This window comes from Trachypithecus francoisi, unplaced genomic scaffold (assembly GCF_009764315.1).
Source record: "Trachypithecus francoisi isolate TF-2019V2 unplaced genomic scaffold, Tfra_2.0 Lachesis_group3, whole genome shotgun sequence".
Lineage (NCBI taxonomy): Eukaryota > Metazoa > Chordata > Mammalia > Primates > Cercopithecidae > Trachypithecus > Trachypithecus francoisi.
Window position 1 is genome coordinate 89,929,879 of NW_022681468.1, and position 27,790 is coordinate 89,957,668.

The following is a 27,790-nucleotide window of genomic DNA, read 5'->3' on the forward strand; positions in this document are numbered from 1 at the left end:
ACAGAAATTAGCCAGATGTGGTGGCACACGCCTGTAATCCCAGCTACTCAGGAAGCTGAGGCAGGAGAACTGCTTGAACCTAGGGGGTAGAGGTTGCAATGAGCTGAGATCGCACCACTGCACTCCAGCCTGGGCGACAGAGTGAGACTCTGTCTCAATTTAAAAAAAAAAATTAAAAAATAAAGATGTGCACAGAACAGTTTAATTATGGGGTCACTTTATAGAAGCTGCTTTAAAGCATCACCTTTCCAACTGCACACAAGTCTTTCCCCTAAGCAACTTCCAAGGCACAAACCCAATAAACATTCTCTCTCCTAAGCATTATCTCAGTTGTACATTCGATTGTAAAATATCTTTCTTCCTTAAAAACAGAACCTCTCACCCAAAACTTAAAAAGATGGTTCCTGTTGCCTACAGAGAAAGGGGTCATTTGCAGGAGAAGGGGCAAATCATTACTTTTAGATGGAAAGACCTCCCTAAGTCAACATTTAAATATTAAAACATATAGCAGGTAGTACCAAAGGGTTTCCCCTTCATCACATTTATATTTCTTTATTGTCGAAATTCTCTGCCCAACAGTCAGCTCTGTGTGAGCAGAAAGCAAGTGTTCTGTTTGCTATTGCACACCCATTACAAGCACAGTGCCTGCCTGGGACAAAACAGATGCTTAAATTTTTGTGGAATGATTGAATGAAACTTAAGAAGAATGGTATTTTGCTAAAGAACAGCAAACATCCTTTTAGAGTCTGGTTCCAATTCTTTATATTTGGATAGCAATCCACCCTTTATTTTCAAATGCAAACTTAAAATAACTCAGCAGACTGATTCATGCAAGTATGCATGCTACAGTTCAATATCTTTAATACTCAGCAAAAGGCATACAGCATCTATGTCATAGTAAAATATGAGCTAACATTTATTGCAGTTAAATGCCAGGCCCAACGCTAAGCATTTTACATATGCTATTGCATCTGCCCCTCACTCTGATAGTCTCTCTGCTACCAGGAGGAGAAAACCAAGGCTTAGGGGAAATTAAGTGACTGGCTCAAGTCACAGGGCTATAGATGTATAGTCAGAAAAGCTCCCCTGGTGACAACTATGGACCATGCATGTCATATAGCCTGATTGGACAATTCCTGCTTTAATCAGGAAGGCTACGATGGTCCTCGTCTACAATGAGGGCCTCCAAGGAGGGGCATGGCGCTGGATCTTTGTAGCCCCAGAGCTTAGTTGAGCACGTGCCTTGCAGGCCTCCCACATATTTTTGTGGAGAAAGACTCAGCAGTCCTAATGGCTTAAGGCTACTCAGACTTGGAGAAGGCCCCTTCTACAGAAGCAGGCACAGCTCAGCACATCCTGTCTCCCTCTAAACAGTGGCCGCGGGGAAATCACTGTGACCTTGCCACTATACAGCAGCTTCATGCTTTGGCCACCATGTTGTAGCCTTTATGGCCACTCTGCTCCAAGAACTGGCCTGCTTCTGCAAACTGACCAGTTGCACCAGCATCAAGAAGCTGGCAGCACCTCAATTATTATTTTTCTTGCTATTCAGAATTTCAACCTAATAACTCCACTAATTTAAAAACACACAGTGATTTAGCAAGAACCTGTTGTGCCCCAAGTACTGGTCAGACAACTGCCTTTAAGGGGCTCACTTTCCTATTTGGCCCAATTCCCTCAGATTAGGGTTTCCAGAAGTCTGACCTATAAGCATTCATTTTCATAAAAACCACTACTGACAAAGCAACAGGTTCTAAGTGTATACACATAAAGAGCTAATTTTTTGTTGAATCAATATTTGTCCAGGGCTTGCCAAGTAGGGGTCAAAAGTATAATAAAGGGCATCTATCCATGTGGGGGAAAGGTAAACAAATATTAATCAAGTCCTAGTGATTTTGCATAATTCTCCATAATGCTCTCTGCAGTCCTATAGTGTAGATAACATCTCCACCTATGGATGATAAAAAGCATTGCTTATAATAACTCACTTCCTGAGTACCTGCAAGGCACAAATTCAGGGTCAGGCACAGTTAATCCTCACAACTCCCTCAAGGAAAAGGTATTACTACTTCCTTTTCCAGAAAGACAGGCTTGGGGCATCTGTCTGGGTCCGAGGTGCCCACGCTGTGCTGAGAGTGCTTAAGTGGAGTCAGACACACAGGCCTGCCTGGTTCCGCAGCCCATGGTGCCATTAAATGAGACTGCCCTCACTTTCATGGGGGGACATATAGAAAGCTCCCCACCCCAACCAAGGGAGGAAAAGATGACTGTGGGAGAACACACCACCAGACAGCATCAGTGTCCCATTACTGCGGAAGGCAAGATTGACAGGAAAAACAGACAAGGAAATAGTACAGTGGGATGCACAGAGGCTGTATGAAGTTGGTTCTAGAAAATGGGGTGGCCTGGCACAGGGGTAGCCATTCCAGAACTAGGAAGGCAGGGTAAGGTACTCCATACGTGTTGCGGGGGAGGTGGAGGGAGTGAGAGGGGAACAAAGGCCAAGGCAGGCTAAAGACAGATCGAGTAGAAATCAAAGTCAGGCCAGGGTACTTGTACTGTCTCACGCAGGAAAGAGGGAACCAGAACACTGGGGTGGGGATTAAAGTAGTGGTGGGAGATTCACTGGATGTCACTCAAAGCTTGTCTCAAGTCACAGGGCTCTTCTATTCCCCCAACTTATCTGAACAGGAGAAATCCACTTGGCTCCCAGACCCGCCTGCCCTGGCATTCTCCCGCAGGGAAACATGCTTTGGTTGTTCAGACGTGACTTACTGGCACTTAGAGGCTGTTGGCATGGAAAAAATGAACAGGCTGACCTGGCCAGAAAGGAGCAGGTGACGCAGAAACCCAGCAAAAGATGAGTTCACCCAGCCACCCTGAGTAAATTACGAGGCTCACATGAAGTGCCACAGAAGAAAGAATGGGGGAGATGATTTACCAGACAGAGAAGGGAAAGTCTCAACCCTAGGCACCTCATGAGCCCAGCGGAGTGCCAGGCAAAATCCCTAAGGCACTTCATTGAGTCCTACAACCTCACATTGGTATCACTGTTCCCATCTCAGGCAGGGGACACCCAGGCTCACTGTGGCGAAAGCACCTGACCCAGATGAGTAAGGGAGAGAAGCCGGAGCACACATCACTGGAGCACACTTCATTATAGTGTCTTTCTGCCTTCACTTGCCCGGTTTTGTAACTTCATAAGAGTGTCATGACACCCAGAACTTCGTGGCCCTGAGGCAGAACTCTGCCCCAGCTCTGGCACTCTCCTTAACCTGCTGTCACCACATGATACACAAGAACCATTCCTCTCAAATCATGAAACAAAGGTTAAACATATTCCACCAATAATACCCATGATATGCATTAATTCCATCAATTCCACCAGTCTGGAAAACTATTCCTTGTGGGGGAGGGCTCACAGACAGACAAATGGAAGAGAAAAAAACAGAGAGAAATCCAAGTCAGATGTGCCTAACTTGAGGAAGGACTTTTCCTGGGATTTAAGTAGGTCTGGAGGCTGCTCTGGCACATCCTGGCCACCCAGGTCACGCCTTACATTTCTATTTGCAATGTACCTTCCCCTCCTCCTCCACTTCCCGCATTTCTCCTCTAGTGCCCCATTACTGGAAAAGTGCAGAGGCCACAGGGGCTGAGATGGGCACATGGCACCGACCCTTTGAGGCAGCCACAGCTTTGCAACGTGTCCCTGAAATTCCTACAAACCAAAAAGCAATTCAGAATCGCAGGAGGGAGGCTTATCCTCCACTCAGCAAACCAGATCCTCAAGATCATCTTTTTTATGCTGAAAAGGCTTTTCACAAAATATTCCAAACCATCTTCATAGATTATTTATCCTTTCTTTAAAAAAACTAAACAAGACTGGATGTCATTTAGAATACTGACTTCTAAAAAAGGGCATTTTTGAACTGAATGCCACATGCTGTATTTTGCCATTTTGCCTGTGCTTCCTGCTTGGATTCTGTGACACAGAGAAGCGTCAAACACTGGAGCTGCTCCGGGCCACGCAAACTCCGCTCCGCATCTTCCAGGCAGCCCTGTCGCAAATAATTCATGTCCACTACGCCCCTATCACACTGAATACAACCACATTGTACTGCTGGAAATGGGAAACCTGATTCAGATCACAGGAGAAGGTAGAAAAACATTTGGTTCAACACAATACTGCCTTTTTTTTTTTTTTTTTTTAAGGGAGGAAACATATTTCAAACCTAGGAATGGGGAAAGAATTCAAGACCCATCGTGGAATAAAACACAGAATTTAAAATAGCATTCGATGTGACCCAAACCAGCAACAATAACGAGAAAACCACCCAGTCCTTCCAGAGATGCACCTTGTTTCTGCTGCAGTGTTGCTAAACAAAATCGATCTGCCCATCCAAGCAATTTAAAGAGGAAGGGCGGCATTTGTAGAAAATGGTACATGTTGATAAAGCATGACTTGTCCCACATGGAGAGCAATAAAAGGAAAATTAGCCTGAGCACAGTATGCTGTGCTCACCAGGAGGAGGAAGAGAAAAAAGACAGAATAAGGGCAGGGATGTCGGGGGAAGGGAGGACGGGGTGTCAAAGGCCTGCAGAATTTTTGTAAACAGCAGCCCGTAATGGCCACGGTGAGAGAGAAGGGAAAACAGACATGGAGGGAAACGTGTTTACAACTGCAGCGGCGGCGGGAGGTGGAGGGATTCCCCGACTCTGCGCTCGGCCCGCTTCGCTGCGGCGGGGCCCTGGGGTTGGGATGTACTTTAGCTCCTCCGCCCCCCCACCCGCTTTCCTAGTGGGGGGAACACATCTTGTTTACGGGGAGGGTTGCTCCTCCTCTGCTCTGGTGATCGCGTCCCTAATACTCCTGCTGCATCCTTGCGGGATGCCACTTGACTGACAAGACACTCCAGCCAGTCGCTGCCCGAGCCCCGCGGAAAGGTGGAATTTCCCAACGCACCGATTGGCCGGCGGGGAGGGTGGGCCCTGGTGATTGGCGTGTTATTCGGAGTGGAAAGTAGTAAACAACCTTGGTCCACGGCGGCGCGGGCGCTGGGTGCCCGCTCCCTCTTCCCTCGCCCGGGGCGGGGTGGGGCGCGCTCCAGACAAAAGGAGCCTCAGCCCCTCCGAGGGGAGAGCAGGAAAGGCGCACACCAGAGCTGGGGAGCGGGCGTCCCCCAGAGCCCCTGCGCCAGAACTGCTGACTTGCAGCTTCACATCATTTTTGTTCTGTGGAAAACCGCAAAGGTTTTGTTTCCATAATTCGGCTCCTCTTCTTCATCTTAGGTTTTAGAAAGTCTCCAAAGAGAATGGCAATTTAGTTTCTCCTCCTTCCTGCCCTCCACCCTCACCCTCCACCTTTTAAGATTAATTTTTAGTTCTGTCTTTGCAGAAGTTGTTTTAAGTCTCTGTACTAAAAATTGTTGCTTTATTCACACAATACGCCATTAAGGGCACACGGGTGAATCAGATGCCCCGTTAGTCCCTTTCCCTGCAAGTTCCTGGCTGTGATCTCACTCGGAGGGGGTGAGTTTGGGAGCATGTATAAAAAGAAACAAGGTGGTATTAGGCTCACTTGACAAGAAATAACCAGTTACCTTGCCTTTTCCACATAGGGTGTAGTTCACCCAGGCTATCATCTGACATTGGTAAGTCCCCTTCTGGTTGGTCTTGACTCACAACCCATTCCTCATTCTGGCCTCCCCATACTCACAGGACCCCCAGCCAGGGGAAACTTCCCAGCTTCCAGCGGGAGGTGCTGCTCCCCCAAATTAGGCAGCACCTGGGGCTGCCTCTAGGTGCATAATCACCTCAGAGGTCCGGAGCCAGATTCCAGAGATTCTTTCTGAGATTCTGGCAAGGCCCCAGGGTACTGATGGAGGACTGGGAAGGTAGGAGAAGGCAACAGGTAGGGAGAGGCTGAACACAGGAGGGATCTCCACTTCACTTATGTGCTCCTTGGTGCTTTGCTCTGATGATAAGTCACGCTGTCACTCTTGGCCAGACAGCCAGACTGTCCGAGCTTAAAACGTAAACAAAAGCTCCTTGCAGGAAGCAACGGAGTACTCACTTGCCACCCCCTGGCCAGCCCTCTCCCCCAGAATCTGGCCCCACCCCGGCCCTGCCCACCTGGCATGTGAAGCACCCCCTCCTCCAGCTGCTGTGTTCCTGTCGCAGGTCCCTGGATGGGCCACACACAAACCTTCATTCAACTTATTCTTTCTAGGCCTTACCCTGCCTGCCCGGGAGAGGCCACTGTTCTCCACGGCTTCCCTTGCCCTGGCCATCCCACTTCCTGCAGAAGGGCTCCGAAATCGGTTTCGGTAGCACTGTGTCAATGTTGCAGATGGTGTTTTTAACACTGTATTCAGACTCTACTTGCAGGTCTCTCCACCTCAGTAGACCCTGAGCATACCAGGCCAAGTTGCTATATTCTGATTTGTGTCTGGTCCACAATAAGCACTCACTCAAGTCTTGCCAAACACTCAGTTCTCCTCTTCTCCAACACTCACACCTGCTTCTGCTGCCCCCAAGTCAAGTACCCCTACCTAGTTCCTTGCTAACATGTTAACATGGTATCCCCCCATCAAGTGCCCATCGCTCAGTGGTTCCCTATACACATGCAGTTACTTGTAATGTAGGCTGCTTCCTCTGCCAGTTAATGCTTTTCTGCCTTCTCTACTTGGCAAATTCCTACTCTAAAAATCACTTCCTCCCGTGGCTACCTGTCACAAGTTCCACTCGACTCCCCTGGACTCCCAGAGCACCTCAGAGAGACCTCCTTGCAACATCTGCCCTCTTGTGAGGACATGGCTACAGAGCCACAGCTGGCATGGTTTGCTGGAAGAACCAAGAGCTGAAAGGCAGATTTATCAGGTGGTACCCCCCCAGGTGTCGGCAGAACCCACATATTCCAGTCTCCAGACCATGGAAGCAGTGCTGTTTCCAGCTTGTCTCTGCCACAGGGTCCTTCTCTGCTGTCTCAGCCTGAAGGCTTTCTCTGTGCCTGTGAGTGACTTGCTCCTTCTCAACCTTCATTCAGGTCTCCGTTCAAACATCATCCCCACCACCATGCCCACCTGCCAGCCACTATCACACAGACCTTAATTTTCTTCATGAGGTGATTCTAATGAGAAAATAAGCTTGGGAACTGTCACCCTAACTTATTTCCTCAGTGATGGAATTTTGGGGACATTTTCATCTTTTGCCATTTGAAACAACATTACAATGAATGACTTTGCACAACTGTCATTGCACATGTGTGCAAGTGTATCTATGGGGTAAATGCCCCCTCCAAAATTGATGAGTCAAAGAATACGTATTTGTAACCTGAGAGATATTGCTAAATTCTCCTCTACAGATTCTGCAGTCCTCCCAGTCATGTGGGGCTGTTTTCCAAAGAGTGTATTATTAAATATTTTGGATTTTTTCCAATATGAGAAGTGAAAAAATGGTATCTTGATGTAGTTTTAATTTGCATTTCTGGTATGGGTGAGATCAAACTTTTTTTCCCTATGCTTAATTAGCTATTTGTGTTTCTTCTTCTGTGAGCTATCTGTTCAATATTTCATCCCAAATCCTATTGAACTGTTAGCCTCTTCCTTAATTTCTAGGAGCTCTGTTTTACTTTGTTTTTTAAACAAGGGAGATTAGCTCTTTGTGATAGAAGTTTTGAGTATTTTTCTGAGTTTGGCATCTGTCTTTGCTTATGGTTTTTGGCCATGCAGAAAGTTTTTTTGTAATTTAAATTCAATTTTTATGAATGTTTTCTTTTCTGGCTTCTGGATTTTGAGTTGAAACTAGAAAGGCTTTCTCTGCTCCAAGGTTATAAAAAGGAACTCACTATGTGTTCCTCCAGGACTTTCATAGTTTTGTTTACATTTTTACCTTGGATTCATTTGGAGTTTAGCCTGGTACATGGTATAATGTATGAACCTAACTTACTTTCTTTTCCAAAGAAAAGAAAGATGGCATGATTGGGCCATAGTTTACATGCCCCAATCCAGTAAATTAAGAGTTTATCTTAGTCCCAATGATTTGTGAAGCTACCTTTATCAAATAACTAAATTTCCACAGGTACTTGCATCTACATTTGGACTTCCTATTCTGTTCCATTGGTCTGTCTCTTCATCTATTGGTACCTCACTATTTTAATTATTTAGGCACTATGGAAGTTTTTAATACCTGGTAAGGACTCCTTGCTCTTGTTCAGTTTTTTTGGTTATTGTTTTAATGATAACCTCAGAATCTAAGTAAAAGAAAAAAAATCTGTTGTGTTTGGATTTATATTACATTGATAAACTTAGAGAGAAATGACATCTTGCCATCTTGCTAATGATGATGATTATTGTCTAATAAATATGGTATGTTTTTCCATTTATTCCAGTTGTCTTCTGTATCTTTTAATAGTATGGTTATTTTAAGGTGTTTTCTCTTTTTATTTTCATTGGATGTAGAATCTTCAGTAATATCATCTAACAAGTTATTTGCCTATTGTACAGTTGTATTATGACAAATTTGTATATGTTATTTCTGACAGAAGATGTTCTATTCTGTGCCTTTAGAAGGACACAGTGGGATGGGGGGGAACATCAAAGGGTGATAATCTTAACAATAAATAGAGGTTGAGATTCTAATCAAGAATCAAAGCAATACATTCTGGGTTGGCATTCACAAATGAGTAAGTCAAATGGTGTGGGGCATAATGCTGGGGTGGCCAAGGAAGGATTCTGCCAAACAGAGGATGATGTTGCTTAAGCTTCCAAGAGCAGATTCAGAGAGGTTAGGGAAAATAAGCAAGGCAAAGAAACAAGGACTGATCTAACAATTATGGGAAGCTGACTCCATGCCTTAGTGGATGCTTGCGGAGGATGGCACTATCTTGGCTAGGCTGACTGTATTAGCAATGCACATATCTAAATCAGCTCTAAAACCCATAGAGAGACTCGCACTTTAGTGTGAACATGTAAACTGTGGGTGATGGGCTATATTTCACATAAGTTGTGATCACTGCAAGGCTCTGCTGGTATTTTACAAGTCAAAAACAAGTTTCCTCTTCCATAGCCATATGTTTGAAAGATATGTCCCTTTAAGAATATAAAACTCTCACCCAAAACATGTATTTTTCAAACCTAGAGGTTCCAACTTGAAAACCTGGACCACGGAGATACCCGGCTCAGATCCTCTTTCAGAAAGGACTTGCTGTCCAGCTGCAGAGTGTCACTAGCAGATGGCCTCCAGCTGCTAGCTCTTCTAGGGTCCACTTCAACTTTTGGCCTAGGTCACACTCTTCCTAGGCAGTTCCTGGCCAGTAACTGAGCACAGCAATGGTCCCAGGGGTCCGGTTATATCCATCTAACAGGGGGCTTCACAAATGAGCTCCCCGAAGGCTGGCAGAATGTCTGTCCTATCAGACTTCTGGTTGAACCGCTCCCCACACCCATCATCTTCCTCCTCTATTCCTTTCATTGGTGTTATCCTCAGTAAACCTTTCACATCCCTAAGTTCATCTCAGTCTGTCTCCTAAAAAACTCAAATGGCAATGAAGATGTTTAGCAAATTTTGGGAGAGTAAAGGAGGGAATTAAAAATTCCCACATAATGTAGAACCAGACAATTCTGGAACTAGAAGTAGAAAGGCCTCATCACACAAGCCAATTAAAATGTACCTCAAAGGTTAATGTCATCGAATTTCAAAAGTCCCTGAAGCTCCCATGGTTATAAATGAGCATTTCCGGCATGCTGGACTCATCACTGTTGGTCTGGATTAATCTTCACTTCCATTCTAGGGGGTAGGTACAAGCACTTCCATTTTACAGACAAGGAAAACCTGATGTAAGTAAGTGGTAGAAACCAGATTCAAATGCAGGCAGGCCTATCTGGCTCCAAAGCCTTTTCCTTTCCTGATGGTACACTGCCCATGTCTCTTAGTTTATCAGCACAGGGTCAAAAAGCTGGTGAGGTATGGACTGACATGGCATCTGCAGAGGTTTCCATACTTATACCAAGATACCTCCCTGTAAAGAGTGGACTGTCCGGTAGACGGGCAAGGTAGCTCAGCTCACACCTTAATCCCAGCATTTTGGGAGGCCAAGGCAGGAGGATCACTTCAGGTCAGGAGTTCAAGACCAGCCTGGCCAACATGGTAAAACCTTGTCTTTACTAAAAATACAAAAAATAGCCAGGCATGGTGGTATGCGCCTGAAATCCCAGCTACTCAGGAAACTGAGGCATGAGAATCACTTGAACCCAGAAGGCAGAGGTTGCAGTGAGCCGAGATCACACTACTGCACTCTAACCTGGGTGATGGAGTGAGAATCTGTGTCAAAAAAAAAAAGAGTGAAGTGTTCTGCCTTTGTCTTATGAGGAGATATAATAATTGGCAGCCGTATACTATATTCCTGGGTCAAGGAATTCCTGGGTATTCAGCAAGCCTAAAACAAGGTGTTCACACATTTATTTAAAAATATCCCAACAAAATGTTGCATAATTTCCCTTGATTGCAATGAGTCTTTAAGCTGTTAACATTAATCTTGGGTGGATGCAGGAGTTGTCCACTGGCTTTCCAAAAGGCATCCAATGCCTTTAAGGCAGCATAAGAGAAACACTGCCCCTCTCGATGAACTGGGTCCCTGAGTCCAGCAGTACTGCCCTGTTCTCCACTGTGTCACCTATCTAGGGAACCCTGAGAAGACCAGTGTGCATGAACCAGAGACTGGACAGTGCCTCTGTTACCATCACCGTGTGGTATCATGAAAGGAAGAGGTAACCATCCCAAAGTCACCCAACTTGTCAGCAGAACTACTGGGAATGGAGCTTAACTTTTCCTGTACCTAAATTCTTCTATCTGTAGTTGGAGTTACAGGCCCCAAAGTAAAGATCTATTATGCTTGCCTATGTTGCTCCTAAATTCTCTACTCATCTATTTATTATTTCCAAATTTAATAAGGCCATACTGTTGTGTCTTCATCCTGGTCAATGCATCCAATGATACCTTGATAACTTTATCAGAGCAGTAGCTAGCAGAAGCACAGAGGAATGGAGGATGTTAAAACTGCTCAACACCACAGTACAAATGCATTGTCAGCTTATGTAGGAGTCTGCTTTTTATGCAGGCTTATGCAACTGGTGTAATTTTAAAATTTTATAAGCCATTTGAAAGAGTAACTTTGATATTAATGAAATGAGGAGAAATGTACATATAGTCAAAGAAAAGTGTCTTTCCTTTGGCTGATGTCAGAGACTTCCTAGAAATGAAAACTTATACTGTCTTTTAGAAAAACAAAGGTTAAATGAAAATAGCACTGACAGGAGTCGTATCACAACAGCAAAATACAACAGGGCCAGGCAAACCAAGGATATTGTTACAAATGTGGAGCCTTAATCAGGCTCATACCTCTAACCTTTTATTTTGTAAAGCTGCCAATTTTATAGTACAAAAATTTTAGTTAGGGTACCTTTAAGATTCACTGCATCTACTATGAGAAGAGAGACTGTCTTAGAAGAGTTTTTAAAAATACTACTTTGAAACACTTATGGGCAAACAAGAATTGGAACACTAATCACTGTAATTTCCCCACCAGGATCACTAGGTAAGACATTCAGAAAACTGGTGGAAGCAAGTGATGATTCAGATGCAGTAGTAGAACAGAAGGTTGCCAATCAACTACAAAGTGCTGCACAGGCTCACTTCAACTGACAGCAATGGTAGAGAGAGAAGAGAGAGAGAGGAAAGAGAGAGAGAGGAGAGAGGAGAGAGGGGAGGGAGGGAGGGAGAGAGGAGAGAGGGGAGGGAGGGAGGGAGGGAGGGAGGGACGGAGGGGGGAGAGAGAGAGAGAGAGAGAGAGAGAGAGAGAGAGAGAGAGAGAGAGAGAGATACGAATATGAGAAGGGAAGTAGGGAGAGACAAAGCCTGACTGACTTAGATTCCAAATTACATACACACAAAGCCCCTCAAAGGTTATCATGCCCTATCTGATCCAGGGTAAATGAAAAATTCTGAGGTGCAATTCACAGGGAAAGTCAGAGTGTCTACGCTGTTTAATAACGTACATTGAATAAAGTATTAGAAACATATTTATTCTTCTCCCTACTCTCGGTGCTACTGACCATCTACTGAATACAGGGTACAAGAAGAGTTTGCCAAGTTTTGGGTACTGCCCAGGTCCTTCCACGGCTAACAAGGCAGAAACACTTATGTGAACTCCTTGGTGGGCCCAGTATGTTGTGTGTGGAGAGGATGCCTGATGATGTCTTTTAACTTCACCTTTTGGTTTCTCAGCTATCTCAGAGGTCTGGCTGTAGAATTACTAATATTTTTAACAATGCAAATGTAATTATATTTGAAGCATATTCTTTAACAGAAGGAGGGAAAGATTGGCATTTAGAAACTTCATTAAACTTTTGGCCTTTTCAAGGCTAAATTAATCTTAGGGAAGAAATAAAAAGTTCCCATTGATTCACTTAAAAACAGATTTCTTGCAATTAACAGATCTAAATCTATGAAAAAGGGAGCATTTATGGTAATTTCAGTAATCTCTCACTTTCTCTAGATATTTCAAATCAAACTGTAGTAAGTACAAAATCCCTCCTTCTCTCTAAATACACACATACACAAATGTTAATCAGCAAAACTTTTTCTAATCTCAAGGAAATGTCAGTTACATTTACACAAGCATAACTAGTTCAAGCAATTTATTTGTAAATAGATATGACTGCTAGATTAGGAAAAAAGCGTTTTTAGCTGTATGGCATGACATGCCCCAAACCCTGAATACTTTTTTTGGCAGGTAATCAGCAGAAGAGATATAAAAGCATCTTCAAGGCATAGAAAGATGTTCAAGACTTAGAATATTCCTTTTCTCATAGTTCTCTTATCCCAACATATAAATTGTAACAATTTGTTTAAAAGACTGACCTAAATTATGATATTCTCTTCGTCTTCCAAATTTATTTAGTCTTGGTATCCTGTTCTTTCTCTGGAATTTCCTTTGCTTTTCTTTTTGTCAATAAGCTAAATTACTTCTCCTCCCACATGCATAAAAGCATTAATTTATAAAACACATAGCCATATGTCATATCTCATGTAATTCTATTTTACATTTCACTGCCACCCAGACTTATCTAACATGAACAAATAGATATTATTTACTGTAGTCAGAATGAGAATTATCTAATGCCACTTACATAGCCATAAATTGACTTTTGATTAATGTTTAAGCAAAAAGCAAACAAGCCCATCTGCTCTGAAAACAAACAAACAAAAGGAAGCAGCAAACACATAGTTCACAGGAATTTCTGCAGTATTCGTATGTTTCAGCTGCTGGTGAGGATAGAATTTTTTCATTGCTATAGTGAAAATGTACTGCTTGACAAGATAATTTCATATATAGATGTAGCTTCTTCTCTAGCAACTGTTAATTTAATAGACTATTACTTATGGTGAAATACAAAACAATCCCATTCTGAAAAAAGCACTGAAGACCGATAACCAGCAGTGAACTTCTTTCGTATTGCTCGGTAGGAACAAAAGAAAGCTCAAATGGGTCAGTTTTACTTCTTTCAGGGTTGCTTTCTCTATGGATCAAGGTAAGAAGGAAGAAAAGCTAGGTCTCCTATTTCACACAGTAATACATGGGCTGAAAGAGTCTATTTAAAAATATTTAAAACTGTTGTACTGTGTACCTATGAAATTTCCCTTTTCAGTGCAACTCAAAATTGCTAAGACAAACCAATGAGAGAGAAGTAGAAACATGAAGAAGGCTCTGTTCTGCTTATTTGTATCTCTGAGGTTTCCTCAGTATCTGGCACAGTATCTGTCAGTTGACAGCTCTAATCCATTTAGAGTGAATTTGTTCTGCTTCTATTATGGAGGTAAGAGAAAAAAACTGCTGCATTAGGTGGGAATTTCACTAATACCAATGAATTCCCAATATTCTAACTTTTTGGGGGAAAAAAGATGCCAAAAAAAGTGAATGAATTTTGAACAAAACTAAACAGCATGTTAGGATTATGGCATAGCAGGTTGAAGGATGAAAGAATGATAAGAGCAATTTCACAGCAACCAAAATGACACAAGAACACACATGCCGGTAAGCAAACAAGAGGCACAACCTAACGACGCAAGAGGAAGTAGTTTAACTTGGAACTTTCAAAATTAAATTCTAACTGTGGTAATATAAAGAAAGCTTTACATCCCGTTCACCACGTTACACATATTGCCATTTATTTGCTAACAGCAAAAACTCAAATGAGTGTATTTGAGTCTCTAAATATTTTCTACAAACGCTCTCCCCCAGACTAAGACAGACACTGCCAAAGTGAACGAGTCACTGCATGGCTAGATTTCCATGTTGAAAATCTTAGGCTCACAGCAGAATACTTGCACAAATCCTACTGCATCTCCTTAAAAATCACTCTGCAGGTTGCATCCTAAGAGTTCTTGTCAAAATTGTTCTTTAAAGCATTACACACATACACACACTGGGCTAGACAGCAAGGATCTTTGTCTTTCTTTGCCAAAAGACAGTGTTTCCCGAGGCCTGTTTTAGCCTTCGACTGATGGTTCTGATTTTGGTTCAGAAAAATAATTGCATGACTGTCCTAAAGTGGAAAGAGAAAAACCTCAAAAATTGTTAACATATCAATTACATCAACCTTTTCTAATTACAACTCTGCATTTCATTATTCTGCAGGCAAAATGAGTACCTTAAGTCTAGAGCCCCAGGTAAACAAAGCCTTTCCCTGTCCTCATTTCAAAACTTTGTTTTTATAAACATTCCCCCTGTCCCCTAAACTGAACTACAACAGCACAATGATCCTGTTGTGAGCACTCCCTTGACCTCTACAGGGCAACAGATTATTGTTCACTTAGCCCCTCAGAGTAAAATCAGTTTTAATACGGAAGTTTCTGTCTTATCAAAGGAAGTAAAGAAGTAAAAACAAAAAATGAACATATATAAGCACAGATTTCTAAGCTTCGATTGTATAGGTGGTAGGTATGTGGCTTGCCAGGAAAGCGCATCACCTGCTTCTGCTTCTCTCTAGGGACAGAGGTGAAGGGGTCTGTTCTGGAGTTTTCTAAGGAGGCCATCTTAGTTATTACACCAGGGAAGTTTCTAGTCAAAATGTTATTCCTGTCTATAGGGAAAAACAAAAGCAAAACACAAAGAACATTGCTTCTAATGGCGTCACAGCAAGGAGTTTATCTAGAAAGATGATGCCAGGAGTCACCTCTTTTCCAGGAAGACAGAAACAAAAACCGTTCTCCTCGAGAGGCCAATAGTGTAGAAGCCCCTTTTCCAGAACTTTCCAAGGAGACGAACTTCTTTGTAAGTGTATGAGCACAGGGAAGAGCAGTGCTCCACGTTCCAAGGAAGAAAAGCAACCCACAGCTCCTCCTGCCTGTGCAGCAGATGACCAGAAAGATGAGAAAGGGAAACAAACTTCCATTCATGGTGAAGCATGCTGCTTATTTCTCAAATATACTTTTCAAATGCCTCCACAAGTTGTTTGTTTCTATATTTTGAAAGCACTCAATATGCAGAGTATTTGCTAACCACAGGCTGAGTACCCAGTCAAGACGTACCAACTCAGACTCCTCCCTGGTGCAGGCAAGGATAAACAGGGAACAGGTAAGAGAGGCCTGCAAAGCCAGGTGGACAGAGATCACATGTGATCCCAAACAGAAACAGGCTGCTGGAAACTAACTCTCTCTCTCTCTAGCTGATACTTATTCAGCACTTACTGTATGTCAAGTACTAATCTAAAAACTTTTACATATAATAACTCAGTTTTCACAGATACAATTATTTTCCATACTTTAGAGATGAAAACATTGAGGCTAGAGAGGTTAAGTAATTTGACCAAGGAAGCACAGCCAGTAAATGGCACGGCTAGGATTTAAACCCAATCAATATTTTTTTTTGTAGCTCATCTCAATGAGTTAGTTGGAGTCTCACCAGCACTTCCTTGTACTGGGCTCCACTTTACTGACCTGAGTCAACCGCAGGACATACTTTTTTTTTTCGTAGCCTGAAGAAGAAATGCGCTAGGTAACTTCATTATGATGGCAGTAAGATTGTTTTTCAACACATACACATACACTTTCAAAAACAACTTAGAGGCCAGATGCGGTGGCTCACGCCTGTAATCCCAGCACTTTGGGAGGCCAAGGCGGGCGGATTACCTGAGGTCAGGAGTTTCAGAGCAGCCTGGCCAACATGGTGAAACCCTGTCTCTACTAAAAATACAAAAGTTAGCCCTGTGTGGTGGTGTGCTGGTCTACTCGGAAGGTTGAGGCAGGAGAACTGATGGAACCCGGGAGGCAGAGGCTGCAGTGAGCCGAGATCGCGCCACTGCACTCCAGCCTGGGTGACAGAGCAAGACTCTGCCTCAAAACAAACAAACAGCAAAACAAACAAACAAAAAAACACCGCCTGGACAACAAAATGAGACCCCCATCTCTACAAATAAATAATTACCCAGTCGTGGTGGCATATACCTGTAGTCCCCAGCCACTCGGGAGGCTGAGGCAGGAGAACTGCATGAACTCAGGAGTTGGAGGTTACAGTGAGCTACGACTGCACTACTGCACTCCAGCCTGGGTGATAGAGTGAAACTCCATCTTAACAACTTAGTGGTAAAGCAGGCCTCCAGTATACTTTCGCCTCTCTGCCTTTTCTTTTTTTCTAAAGATTACTACTTACTCACCGTTCCCCATTGGTTTCGATGATAACAGAAGAAGCAGGACACTATAAAAACCTTATTTTGCTACCACAGAAAGCAAGATGTGAAGGCAGTCAGGTTTGATAACAGTGCACATTGTTTTTGCAGTATCTTTCATCACAAGGCTCTCACATCATGTGCTCTGGGCTCATGTAACATACTCTGCTGGAATGCCCCCATTCAAGTGGGGAGAGAGTCCGTGACAGTCCTGCCTGCACTCACTATGCTAGCAAAAAATGTCCGGGAAGGACAGAAAAGAATGTAACGTGCCATTAAACCAAGGGAGAGTGATTAATGCAGGCAAAAATTAATCACAAGGGCAGTGTCAAAGTTTGGTGGGACAACTGAATGTTCAGAAGGGACCTGAAAAAAGTAATCCATGATAAACAACATGGTAAAAAGCTTAGATTGTGCCATCAAGTTTTCTTAAGATTACAGATAAAATGACAACAGGCAAATTCTTTTCTTTCCCAGGTGAAATGAAGAACCAAGGATCATCTGAGCAAAGACTCAAGGCCCATTTGAAAAAGACATCCACATTTATACCATAGATGACTTGGCATCTATGGAGGAATGGAGGTGAGCACCACTCTACCATGGAGAGGAAGCAGCCACTGTAGAGGCTGGGCTGGTGGAGATTCCTTCTGGATGCCCTCAGACCTGTCATTAATGGGGACAAAGCAGAATCAGGGGACTGCTATATGTCATCTACCACTACCAGCTCCACCATCCAGGGTACTGTTCTTGCCACTACATCTAGAAATAAGAGGAGTGCAATCTTAACAACTAGAAAAGGCTGTCTCGCTGAACATTTATTCTCATTCCTTTACCCAAAACTAATGAAAATCTGAAGTCTGAGTGGTGTCTGAGCCTAGTATTTTCATGTCTGAGACACACAAGGTTGAGCTGCCACTTCTAGCCATCTGAACCACCCGGTGTGAGTATGTGGCTGGGAGGGTGGGTGGTGATGGTGGTGGTAGGGAGGTGGGGGATACTTCTAATGAGAGGCAGTAGAGAGTAGGGTCTAAGAGTAGGTACTCTAAAGTCAGATTGATTGGGTTCAAATCCCAGATCTGCCATTTACTAGCTGCACTTCCTTGGCCAAATTATTTAACCTTTCTGTGCCTCAATTTTTTGTCTCTAAAGTGGGGATAAATAGTTGTACCTATGGGACAACTGAGTATATGGCAAGTGTTTAGAATAGTACCTGGCACAGAGTAAGGTTGAATGAGTGTCAGCTCCAATTGTCATCTAGGTGTAAGTTCACTGGCAGCAAGTGCAAGATTCTTTTGGATGGCTAACAAGCTACAGCTTTGGCTGACAGTGCTGTTCGTGAAACCCAGTGGCCTCTTCACTCCATAGTCAGCCTTCCAGTGCTCCTGCCCTTGGTGGCCTTGGCAGGAGCCTGGGGTTGAGTGGGGACTCAAGACAACTGAAGCTCTCCCAGCAAAAGCAGGATCCCCACGTCTCCCATTGACACTAAAAAACAAATTCTTGAATTTTTCCCGGGTCTGCTGAGTGATCACAAGAGGACAGCTGAGGCAGGACGACAGAGCCTCAGCAGTGTCAGGGAAGCCTGCATACTTCCCTCATGCTCAGAGTGCTTTCTGGCCACAGGCTTATTTCAGCTGTCTTCTGTCCCATTTCTGAGGCTCTAAAGGGATGCCCTGGGCCCTGGGATCTATGAATAAATCAAGATGAGTGAGGCAAGGGTAACACCATGATTAGATCAGCCTGGCCCACTGCCCTTTGACCTTAGAGTACTGGAAAAGCCTTGACAGGCAAGGGCATGAGAAGGCCATGTGCTGCAGGGGCACAGTCTTCAAACAGGAGCCTTCCCGGGGCAAACAGGTGGCATCTACCTTCTAAATAACAGGTTTAAAATTCAAGAAAGCAAACAGCACTCCCTAACTATCAATATTCCAATAAGTCCTAGAATAGTTTTAGTTTTTAACATCCCAGATAGCATTTTCAATTGTAAAACCTGGAATGAGAGGCAGAGGATTTTCAGGGTCATGTGCTATTTTTTATTGGTTTACATGCAGGATGCAGATGTCATTTAAAATTTTTATCTTTCTAAATGTAGTTAGTTTGGCCACCCTCCCTGCTGAAGACCACAGTGAGTCCAAGACCATAGGTTGATTGAAATCTACAAAAAATCACAGAAATTCCTTTTAGCCAACGATGTCAACTTGTCCCGCTGGTGGAAGAAAATAAAAAGGCTGAAATTAGAAAATCTAAGTTTTTTCTCATAAAGGTGAACCCCAAACCTGTCCAATAATACTCTACTAAATAAAGTCTTGTTAGTAAAGAAGCGATGAAAAAATTCAGTACCTAAAAGACTCTCAGGACATGAAAATTATTTTGTAGATTCTTCAATGGGCTTTGCAAGCCAACAGATCCAAATCACAACTGTGGTCAAGGCATTCTGCAGAGTCTCAATGCTAGGTGAAAAAGGCATCTTGGGAACTAGTAGACTGCTACTCTTTCAACATTGAAAAGACATCTCTATTCTTTGAAAGTCACTTTCAGCCACCCAGAAAGTTACCTGGAGAAAAGTATGGTGAATGAAACTTTAGAGTTTGAGAAGGAGCAGGTCTTTCTTATGTAAAAATGCCGATGAATAAATGACAATGAGATAGAAAATTGCCATTAAAGCACGGCAGTAATAATTATTATAGATAAGCTCCACCAAAGCATGACAAGATCAGTGAGTGACAATGTGATGAGAAACAGGACCTTGGACTGTTGTGACTGGGAGGCTGAGGTGGGAGGCCAGGAGTTCACGAGACCAAACTGGGCAACATAGTGAGTCTCTACAAAAAATTTAAAGATTGGTGAAGGCCAGGTACGGTGGCTCACGCCTGTAATCCACACTTTGGGAGGCCAAGGAGGGTGGATCAGGAGGTCAGGAGATCAATACCATCCTGGCCAACATGTGAAACCCTGTCTCTACTAAAAATACAAAGATTAGCTGGGCGTGGTGGTACGTGCCTGTAATCCCAGCTACTTGGGAGGCTGAAGCAGGAGAACTGCTTAAACCAGGGAGTTGGAGGTTGCTCTAAGCTGAGATTGCACCACTGCACTCCAGCCTGATGACAGAGCCAGATTCCACCTAAAAAAAAAAAAAAAAAAATTGGTGGGGCACTACCACTACAAGTGGTGCACACTTGTTAGTCCTAGCTCCTTGGGAAACTCAGATGGGAGGATTGCTCAAACCCAGAAGTTTGAGGCTGCACTCCCGCCTGGGCAACAGAGCAAGACTCTGTCTCAAAAAAAGAAAAGAGAAACAAGACACCTGCATACTCTGAGTATCAGCCCCTAAGATATTAGTAACAATGGGAAAAGCAAAAAATTTACTCTGAGAAACCTGGCAGGCACCACAACACCTCAATCAAGTGTTCAAGGCTTAGAGATGATCAGTGATAAGATGCTAACATCACACACAGATGTGATGCACTGAGAGAGATGCAATGTCAATCTTGTAGTAGTCTTCCCCAAAATGTATAAAAATTAGTTTAATGATGAGAAACATTAGAACCAATTTGGAGCATTCTATGCAACAACCTATCGGTACTCTTCAAAAGTATCAAGGGTCATGAAAAACAAGGGAAGATAGACAAATTTTTACAGACTGCAGAAGACTAGATATAGTAAGTAAATACAATGAAGGATGTTGGGACTGAAAAAGGGTATTAATGGAAAAACTGGTGAAATTCAAATAGTCTATAGTTAACAGTATTGTGTCATCGTTAATTTCTTGGCTGTGAGAACTGGTTTATAGATTATGTAAAATGCTAACATTAGGAAAAACTGGGTGATACTTTGTAAACTCTTGCTTTTTTTTTTTTTTTAAAGAGACAGGGTCTCAATGTGTCTGTCTCCAAGACTGTTGTGCAATGGTATGATTATAGCTCACTGCAGCCCGTAACTCCTGGCTCATGCGATCCCCCACCTCAGCCTCCCAAGTAGCTGAGACTACAGGCACCTGCCACCACTGCTGGCTACTTTTTTTTTTTGGTAGAGATAGTCTCACAGCTTGGTCTCAAACTCCTAGCTTTAAGTGATTTGTCTTGGTTTCCCAGAGCCCTGGGACTATAGGTATAAGCCACCATGTCTGGCTGCTTTTTCAATCTTTTTGTAAGTCTAAAATTATTTCAAAATAAAAAGCTGAGAGAGAAAAAACAAAACAAAACAAAACAAAAAAACAAAAAACAAAATCAGTTCAGTTTCTCCCCGGCCAGTGGGGTCAACCTTACTACAAAGTTGCTGGTTTGGGCTCTAGCTCTGCAGATTTTCCTCACTGGATGAATTTCATAATTTTCACTACCACTGATATTACACAATTGAGATTCTAGCTGAATGGAGAGTGATGGAAGAACATGAATGAAGAAGTCATCCTGACATTGGGGAAAAAGAGCTTACTGAAAATTTTTTAAATGTTAAATATTTTACATTATCTTCACAATCCCTGTAACCCCCCCTGCCCCCCACCGACCCCTTCTGCAGCAAAACTCCCTCAACAATACTTCAGTAATCTGGCTAGAGTCCACAACAAATATTTCTTATTCAGAACTTGGCTTTGAAGAAAATGCAGCCCTAAAAAAATTTTAAGTAAGTTACTGAAGGATGCAGAGGCTTCGTTTTACAAGAGTTAGTTCCAGAGGTGATTTTGGGACCAGCATTATTCCCAGACCCCAACCGCATCTAAAGCTGCCAGGAGGGTCTGGCTTTTGATTCCTCTGTGACTCCTTTCCAGACTAAATCAACATCACTTGGTTTCAAGAACTGCAGCTCTTCCCTATTCTTTGACCTGTTGTGCCTAAAATTTAACTTTCCCAAATTGAAGAGAGTTCATCCTCCTTGCCTGGGTCCATCCTTGGGGTGGACAAAAGGCATTAAGACAACTATGGAAGCCTATCTACTCTGTTGAGAGAAACAATTACTCCTAGAGAAAATATCTGCTTAAAGCCACGATTAAAGTCACACCCCTCTTCATCCCCCAACAACTTGCTTTGAAAGGGTAAGAAGGGAAAGAAGATGAGTGCTTCCACTTAGCTGGTAGGGGTGAATGATAAGTAGTCCTACCTGCACTCTTTCCATCGAGTCACTTACACATAAGAGCAACAATTGTGCTAGTTGTATCCTACAGTTGTAGCCTCTTAGCAGAGCCTTCAAATACTAGTGTGGGTGTAGGTGTGTGTGTGTGTGGTGGTGGTGGGGGGGGCGGGTGTTCTCTTGCGCTGGCCACCTAAAAAGCTTACTAAGTTACTACTGACAAAGGATTCTATTCCTTTTCACTCAATATAAGCCTATAAGACATCTCAACACTCGCCATCTTACAAACAAAGACAAGCATCTGGGTGTCTGGGTGTGCCCTGGCCCCACAAAAATCCCTAACCAAAACTGTTAACTCTGACAACGGTTTAAGCATAAGTAATATACCCTCTGAAGGCAGAGGTTTGGTTTTTATTGCTAGATTTATGCCTGCTAGTTTATAAGAATGCGCTAAATGCCACCTCCCAATTAAAACCCTTCCATGCCCAGGGGCAAAGGATGCTCTAGATCCTCAATCCTTGAGCCCGCTAAATCATCCAGGACCGCTTTGCTTGGCTCATCGAGTGATGCAGAGCTGTTACGTGGTTCTGCAAAGGATTCTCAGGGAGATTCCCACCTCACAGTCACTGCTTTGCTTTCAGGTATTTCTGGTAACCCCCAGAGTTCAGTATCTTTCTAGTTTGATTTGTCCGAAAAGGACTGGAGCCTGATTGAACCTATGCATCAATTCTGGTGGAGTGAAGTGTTAAATAAGGCAAAATAAAACAGAAGTAAGTGTGAAGGCAAGAGTTTTTACCAGAATCTGACCCTTTTGTGAGGTAACTCACACAACGGAAAGCTCTGATGATATTGCTGAAGCTGGAGTGTTTAATGGCCTCTATTTTCTCAAGAGCATTCTCTCCGTAAACAAAGATGACAACTGTTACAGCCAGAGGAAGTGACAGCTCTGTGGAAGGCTCTATGTTTCCACCATAAACACTTGCTGAGGCTCCACTGATGCCAGGCACCATGATGATGCTGGCGATCTAAAAGCAAGAGTCAGGCTTAAAAGCTTTGCAAACTCTTTCCCAAAAAAGGTACAGTCTAGACAAAGTTCAAGTTGTAAACCTGTAACTTCAACATAACTGTTACATGCTCCAACAATAGAATGGATGAATTTCCTGGGGACAGAGAGAGAGGATATTAACGGTAAAGAAGGGTTTTAATTAGGAGATGACATCTGGCAAGTCCTCATAAACCCAGCAGCACATAGCTGGCCACATAAATCAAACCCTTGTATTCAGGGTCCATACTATTACTCAACAAGGGTAATTCGAGTAATTACCAGAGTTATCATGATCCAACACATAAGTTCATTTGAGGACCCTGACTATGCAAGCATGAATTTTTTTGGCTGCCTCTAGATAGCATGTTTATAAAAAACAGGTTAAGTTACTGGCTCCAAATTACTTTTTAATAAAAAAAGCAAACAAAAAAAGCTTAAGTTTTTAAGATTTTTCTTTTTTATTTTAAGTCTGAAAAATAAATCTCCCTGTCAAAAGCATGCAAAAGTAATGATTTATGTGATATAAGCTTGGGTATCTGTGTTATTATTACATGACATTTCCTAACAGCTTATAATTGCCTTAAAGATTGTTTTAGAAAGGTTATACCTTCTCCCTATTCCCATTCTCTTTAAATAAACCCTTATGTAATCTCTGGAAATTTTTAGACTACAACTATCGATGGGCCACTCAAAAATGGAGCCATTGTCAAGTCACTTACATGAAATAGTGAAGGTTTACAACCAAAAGAGAATTGCTCTCTTCCACAAAATAGCTGACAGAAATACTGTACTCCGGGGGCCTACATGGAACAAACATTAGGAAGGTGTCTACCTGCAAACCCATTCTAAGGCTGGACCAAACCAGGGGTACCAGGTCATTCACACCCAGGAAAGTCTACAGAACAGTAAGAACCATTATTTACACCACTTTAGAATTTAACTGTTCCAACCCCCTTTGTTTGGCAGATGGGGAAAGGAGAGGTAGAGGGAGATCAAATGAGTCAACATAAGAATCTCAGTTGATTGGCTGGTTTTTCTAATATGGTTCACCACATCATGTTATTCTACTGAAGTTCAGGAGAGGGTACCAGGGGATACCTCAACCCAAAATGACTTCTTCACAGTTTTAAGTCTAGGGGGAAAGGCCCATAATGTACTCCTCACCACTTTTTCCTAGTAATGGCTAGCATCAGATACAACCTAAATCTGTAGAGCTAGTTCAACATTCAGGTTACCAAACACAGTCATGAAAGAATGTAATTACTATCACAGACATACACTGTCTAGGTTCTAAAGCAATTAAGCTGGTAACAGTACTATTTACAATAAAAAATAGGTTTCACAAACCTGTAACAGAAACCAGGTAAATGTGCCAGAAATTGTACAAACCATGGCATACCTCGTATCAATTTTTATGTGGACATAGCAAGCAAACACAGTTTTAGAAGATAATTCCTATATTCCAATTTAGCATAAGGTAATCAACTGTGTCTTAAAAGAGGAAAAGAAAGAGCCTAGAGCTTCATTAGGTGTCCCACCTAAATTTGTTTTTCTAGAAAAAACCATGCACTCAAGAAAGGCAATCAAGATCTACATATTTAATCACACTCACAGAAACTTGTGAACATATCTGTAAAAGGATTATCATTAATCTTTCAAGCTCCTAGAGTAGGAATAAAATACTCAGGCAGTGGCTCAAGAAATCTAACTTGTGAGGAAGTCAAACGTCTCAGGGATAATCTAATAATGTAAACTTTTACAAACTTTCCTTCCTGGTCTCTTTCCTTCAGTCAATCATTTAAAAAAATAATGAGCTTCTGGAATATGCTGGGGACCCTGTGGGGAATAAGGCACTTGTGATTCCTGCACCCAAGAGTGTAGCTGGGGCTACAGGACTGTTTTAAGATACCTCTTAACTGTTTAACCTCTAGTGTTTTAAGACATAATCCCTGCCCTCCTGGAGTTTACAATCTTCTTGGGCACACAGAATCTGTGCATAGTAATAGAATTAAATAGAAATAGAGGGACAGACAAAAACAATGTGAGTTTGGGGCGTTGAAAGGAAGAATTTCTTGGAGTCTAAAGAAAAGGATCCAGACACAAGGAGCAGAGGAATGAAGGCTACTTCCAGTGTTGGGGCGCCCCAAACATGGCACTTGACATGCTGAAGCAGCCTCAAAGTCTCTGACTCTCCTTCCTCATCCTTTGTTTCTCGCAAAGCACAGGATAAGGCTGTTCTCTGAAGTTCCCTTATCCACCTAGACACCAGATCCCCAAAGAGGAACACAATGGCCTGCCATTGCACCTCGCCATCCCCCCAGCTCAAGACTGAGGAATGCAACCATACCCAGACAGACTTTTCCACAAGATAATTTCTGCCTCTGGAGCTTGTTCAAATTCTAAAGAGCATCGTTTACAAGTAAATTTCTATCTCAGGGAAATACTCATTTTCTCTGAAAATCATTTACTCCTACACCCCCAATACCTTCTCACCAATTAATAAAGTATTTACGGATCAACCATCTGGCCATTTTCTTGAGTTTTCATATTTTGTATGACTTCCATGCACACATACAATAGGTTTGTTAGGTTTTTCTCTTATTAATCTATCTTTTGTTTTAGAAGTGTTGGCATGATCCTTTATGATCATGGGGAAGGAAGGGATCAACCCTACACTGTCAAAGAGAAGAGAACCAGAGTCATCAAGATCAGAATGTAGATGGCACAAGCCAGGGCAAGAGGGTGAAGATTTCACACAGGGTGGGAAGCTGGGCATGAGGTTCTACAACAGATAACAGTGGGCTATACTCATGCCCACTGCAAGGTCTATGCAAGGAGTATGCAACTGGCAGGTAGGGTGGTGAGATGGATTCTGGTGGAGAGAAAGTGAAAACGGGTGCAAGAAATTCATTTTAGAACATGTTGAAATCCTGGGGTCAGATGTGGGTGAAATAAACGGAAAAGAAAGCATTTAAGTAGAAAGGAATTAGGAAAATTTGGTCATAGATATAGTTTGAATGTTTGTTCCCTCCAAATCTCATGTTGAAACATGATTCCCACTGTTGGAGGTTGGGCCTGGTGGGAGGTGTCTGGGTCTTGGAGTGGATCCCTTATGAATGGCTTGATGCCCTCCCCACAGTAAAGAGTGAGTTCTCACTCAGTTAGTTATCTACTAGGAGATCTGATTGTTTAAAAGAGCCTGGCATCTCTGTCTTCTTGCCATGACACACCTGCTCCCCCTTCACCTTCCACCATGAATAAAAGCTTCCTGAGGCCTCCTAGAAGATGATCAGATGCTGGCCGCGCATGGTGGCTCATGCCTGTAATCCCAGCACTTTGGGAAGCTGGGGTGGGGGGGATCACCTGAGGTCAGGAGTTCAAGATCAGCCTGGCCAACATGGCAAAACCCCATCTTTACTAAAAATACAAAAATTAGCTGGGTGTGGTGGCACACACCTGTAATCCTAGTTACTTGGGAGGCTGACGCAGGAGAATTGCTTGAACCCAGAAGTGGGATGGCACAACTGTACTCCAGCCTGGGTGACAGAATGAGACTCTGTCTCAAAAAAAAAAAAAAAAAAAAAAAAAAGATGATCAGATGTTGGAACCATGCCTGAACAGCTTGAAGAACCACAAGCTGAAAAAAAAAGCTAACCCTCTTTTCTTTATAAGTTACCCCGTCTTGGGTATTCCTTTATATCAATGCAAAATTGACTACAATAGTCACTGATGACAGATTTCAAGATTTTCAGCTTAGGCTAGTACACGAACTGTAGAGTCCAGAAAGCAGGTTTGTTTTTCAAAGTATGTTTTGTTTTCCACGCCCTGAGTCTGAGATGATGCGAGGCTTCCCCAATGCAAGTGTCTGGTAGAAATGAAAACATATGGCAAAGAAGAAAAAAGCTCAGGGGAAAAGGTGGTCCAGACAGAACCTATCTCTGTGGCTGTTATGGACAGAGCCATAAAGGAGATGAGTTCTCTGAGAACTCCCACCCCATTTAGAAAGGAAAAGGGCAGGAACACTGCTCTAGAAATCTGGAAGAGAGTCCAGGTAGACAGGGAAGATTCTCTAAGGCAGTGAAGCCTCAGCTGAGCTCGAAGGGTCTGCTGAAGGAAGAAGAAAGAGATTCCAGGTTGGGACACAGCAGGGACAAACAACAAGACTTCAGTGGATAGGCTGCTCCATCCCTGTTGTCTCGGTATTAGAAAACCGTATTTAACATACTAATGGCGGACATCTGATAATCAGTTCATTACAACTATATGGAACTGCCCCCTAAATTCAATTATACTTTGCCTTTCACACTCTTATTTTCATAATTAAATAGTTTTACAATTAAAAAAAAAGGTACACAGAGAAAAGCAAGGTTATGAGGTTTCACCAAAACATAGCAGTGGTCAATTCTAGTCCATCTCTGAGATGACCTGGTCTCTGGCATTTGCACATTAAAATTATTTTTAGGCAATGAATGCCAGTATTAGAGCCACCCATTTTTAAGGTCATAATTGCTGCATATAAAAAGATTTAGAGTTACAGACTGTCCCCAAACAGCAGGAGCCCTCATGGCCTGCCTCTCCTGCATCCAAGAGCCACAGTGTTCTCCTGCTTCTATTTAGAGTATCATGAATGCTAAATAGAAATGTTAAAAATTATTCCACAAAACGAAGCAAAACAGACATCATCCCCCATAGACCCACACTCTGAAGTGGTTCACCACTCTTTTGGCTTTCAAATGCATTCTTAGAAGTAGACTCTTTGTCATCTGAACCCCCAAACATCTTAATTACATATTTGTATAACACCCGGATAAAGGGGGAAAAAACCTAAACCTCAAGTTGTTTTTTTTTTTAAAGTAATAGCAGCTTTCACTCTGGAAAAAAACATCAGAGCAATTCTATCACATCAGTACTTTGGTTACTTAGCATCATGTCATCTCAGACGCGTTTAACACGAAAGGTG

General features: G+C 42.7%; 1 protein-coding gene across 3 annotated transcripts in view; it reads right to left on the reverse strand.

Annotated features, from left to right (window-relative positions):
* IGF1R (insulin like growth factor 1 receptor) overlaps nucleotides 1-27,790 on the reverse strand; it is a 318,275-nt gene that overhangs the window by 109,506 nt on the left and 180,979 nt on the right. The window lies entirely within an intron of this gene.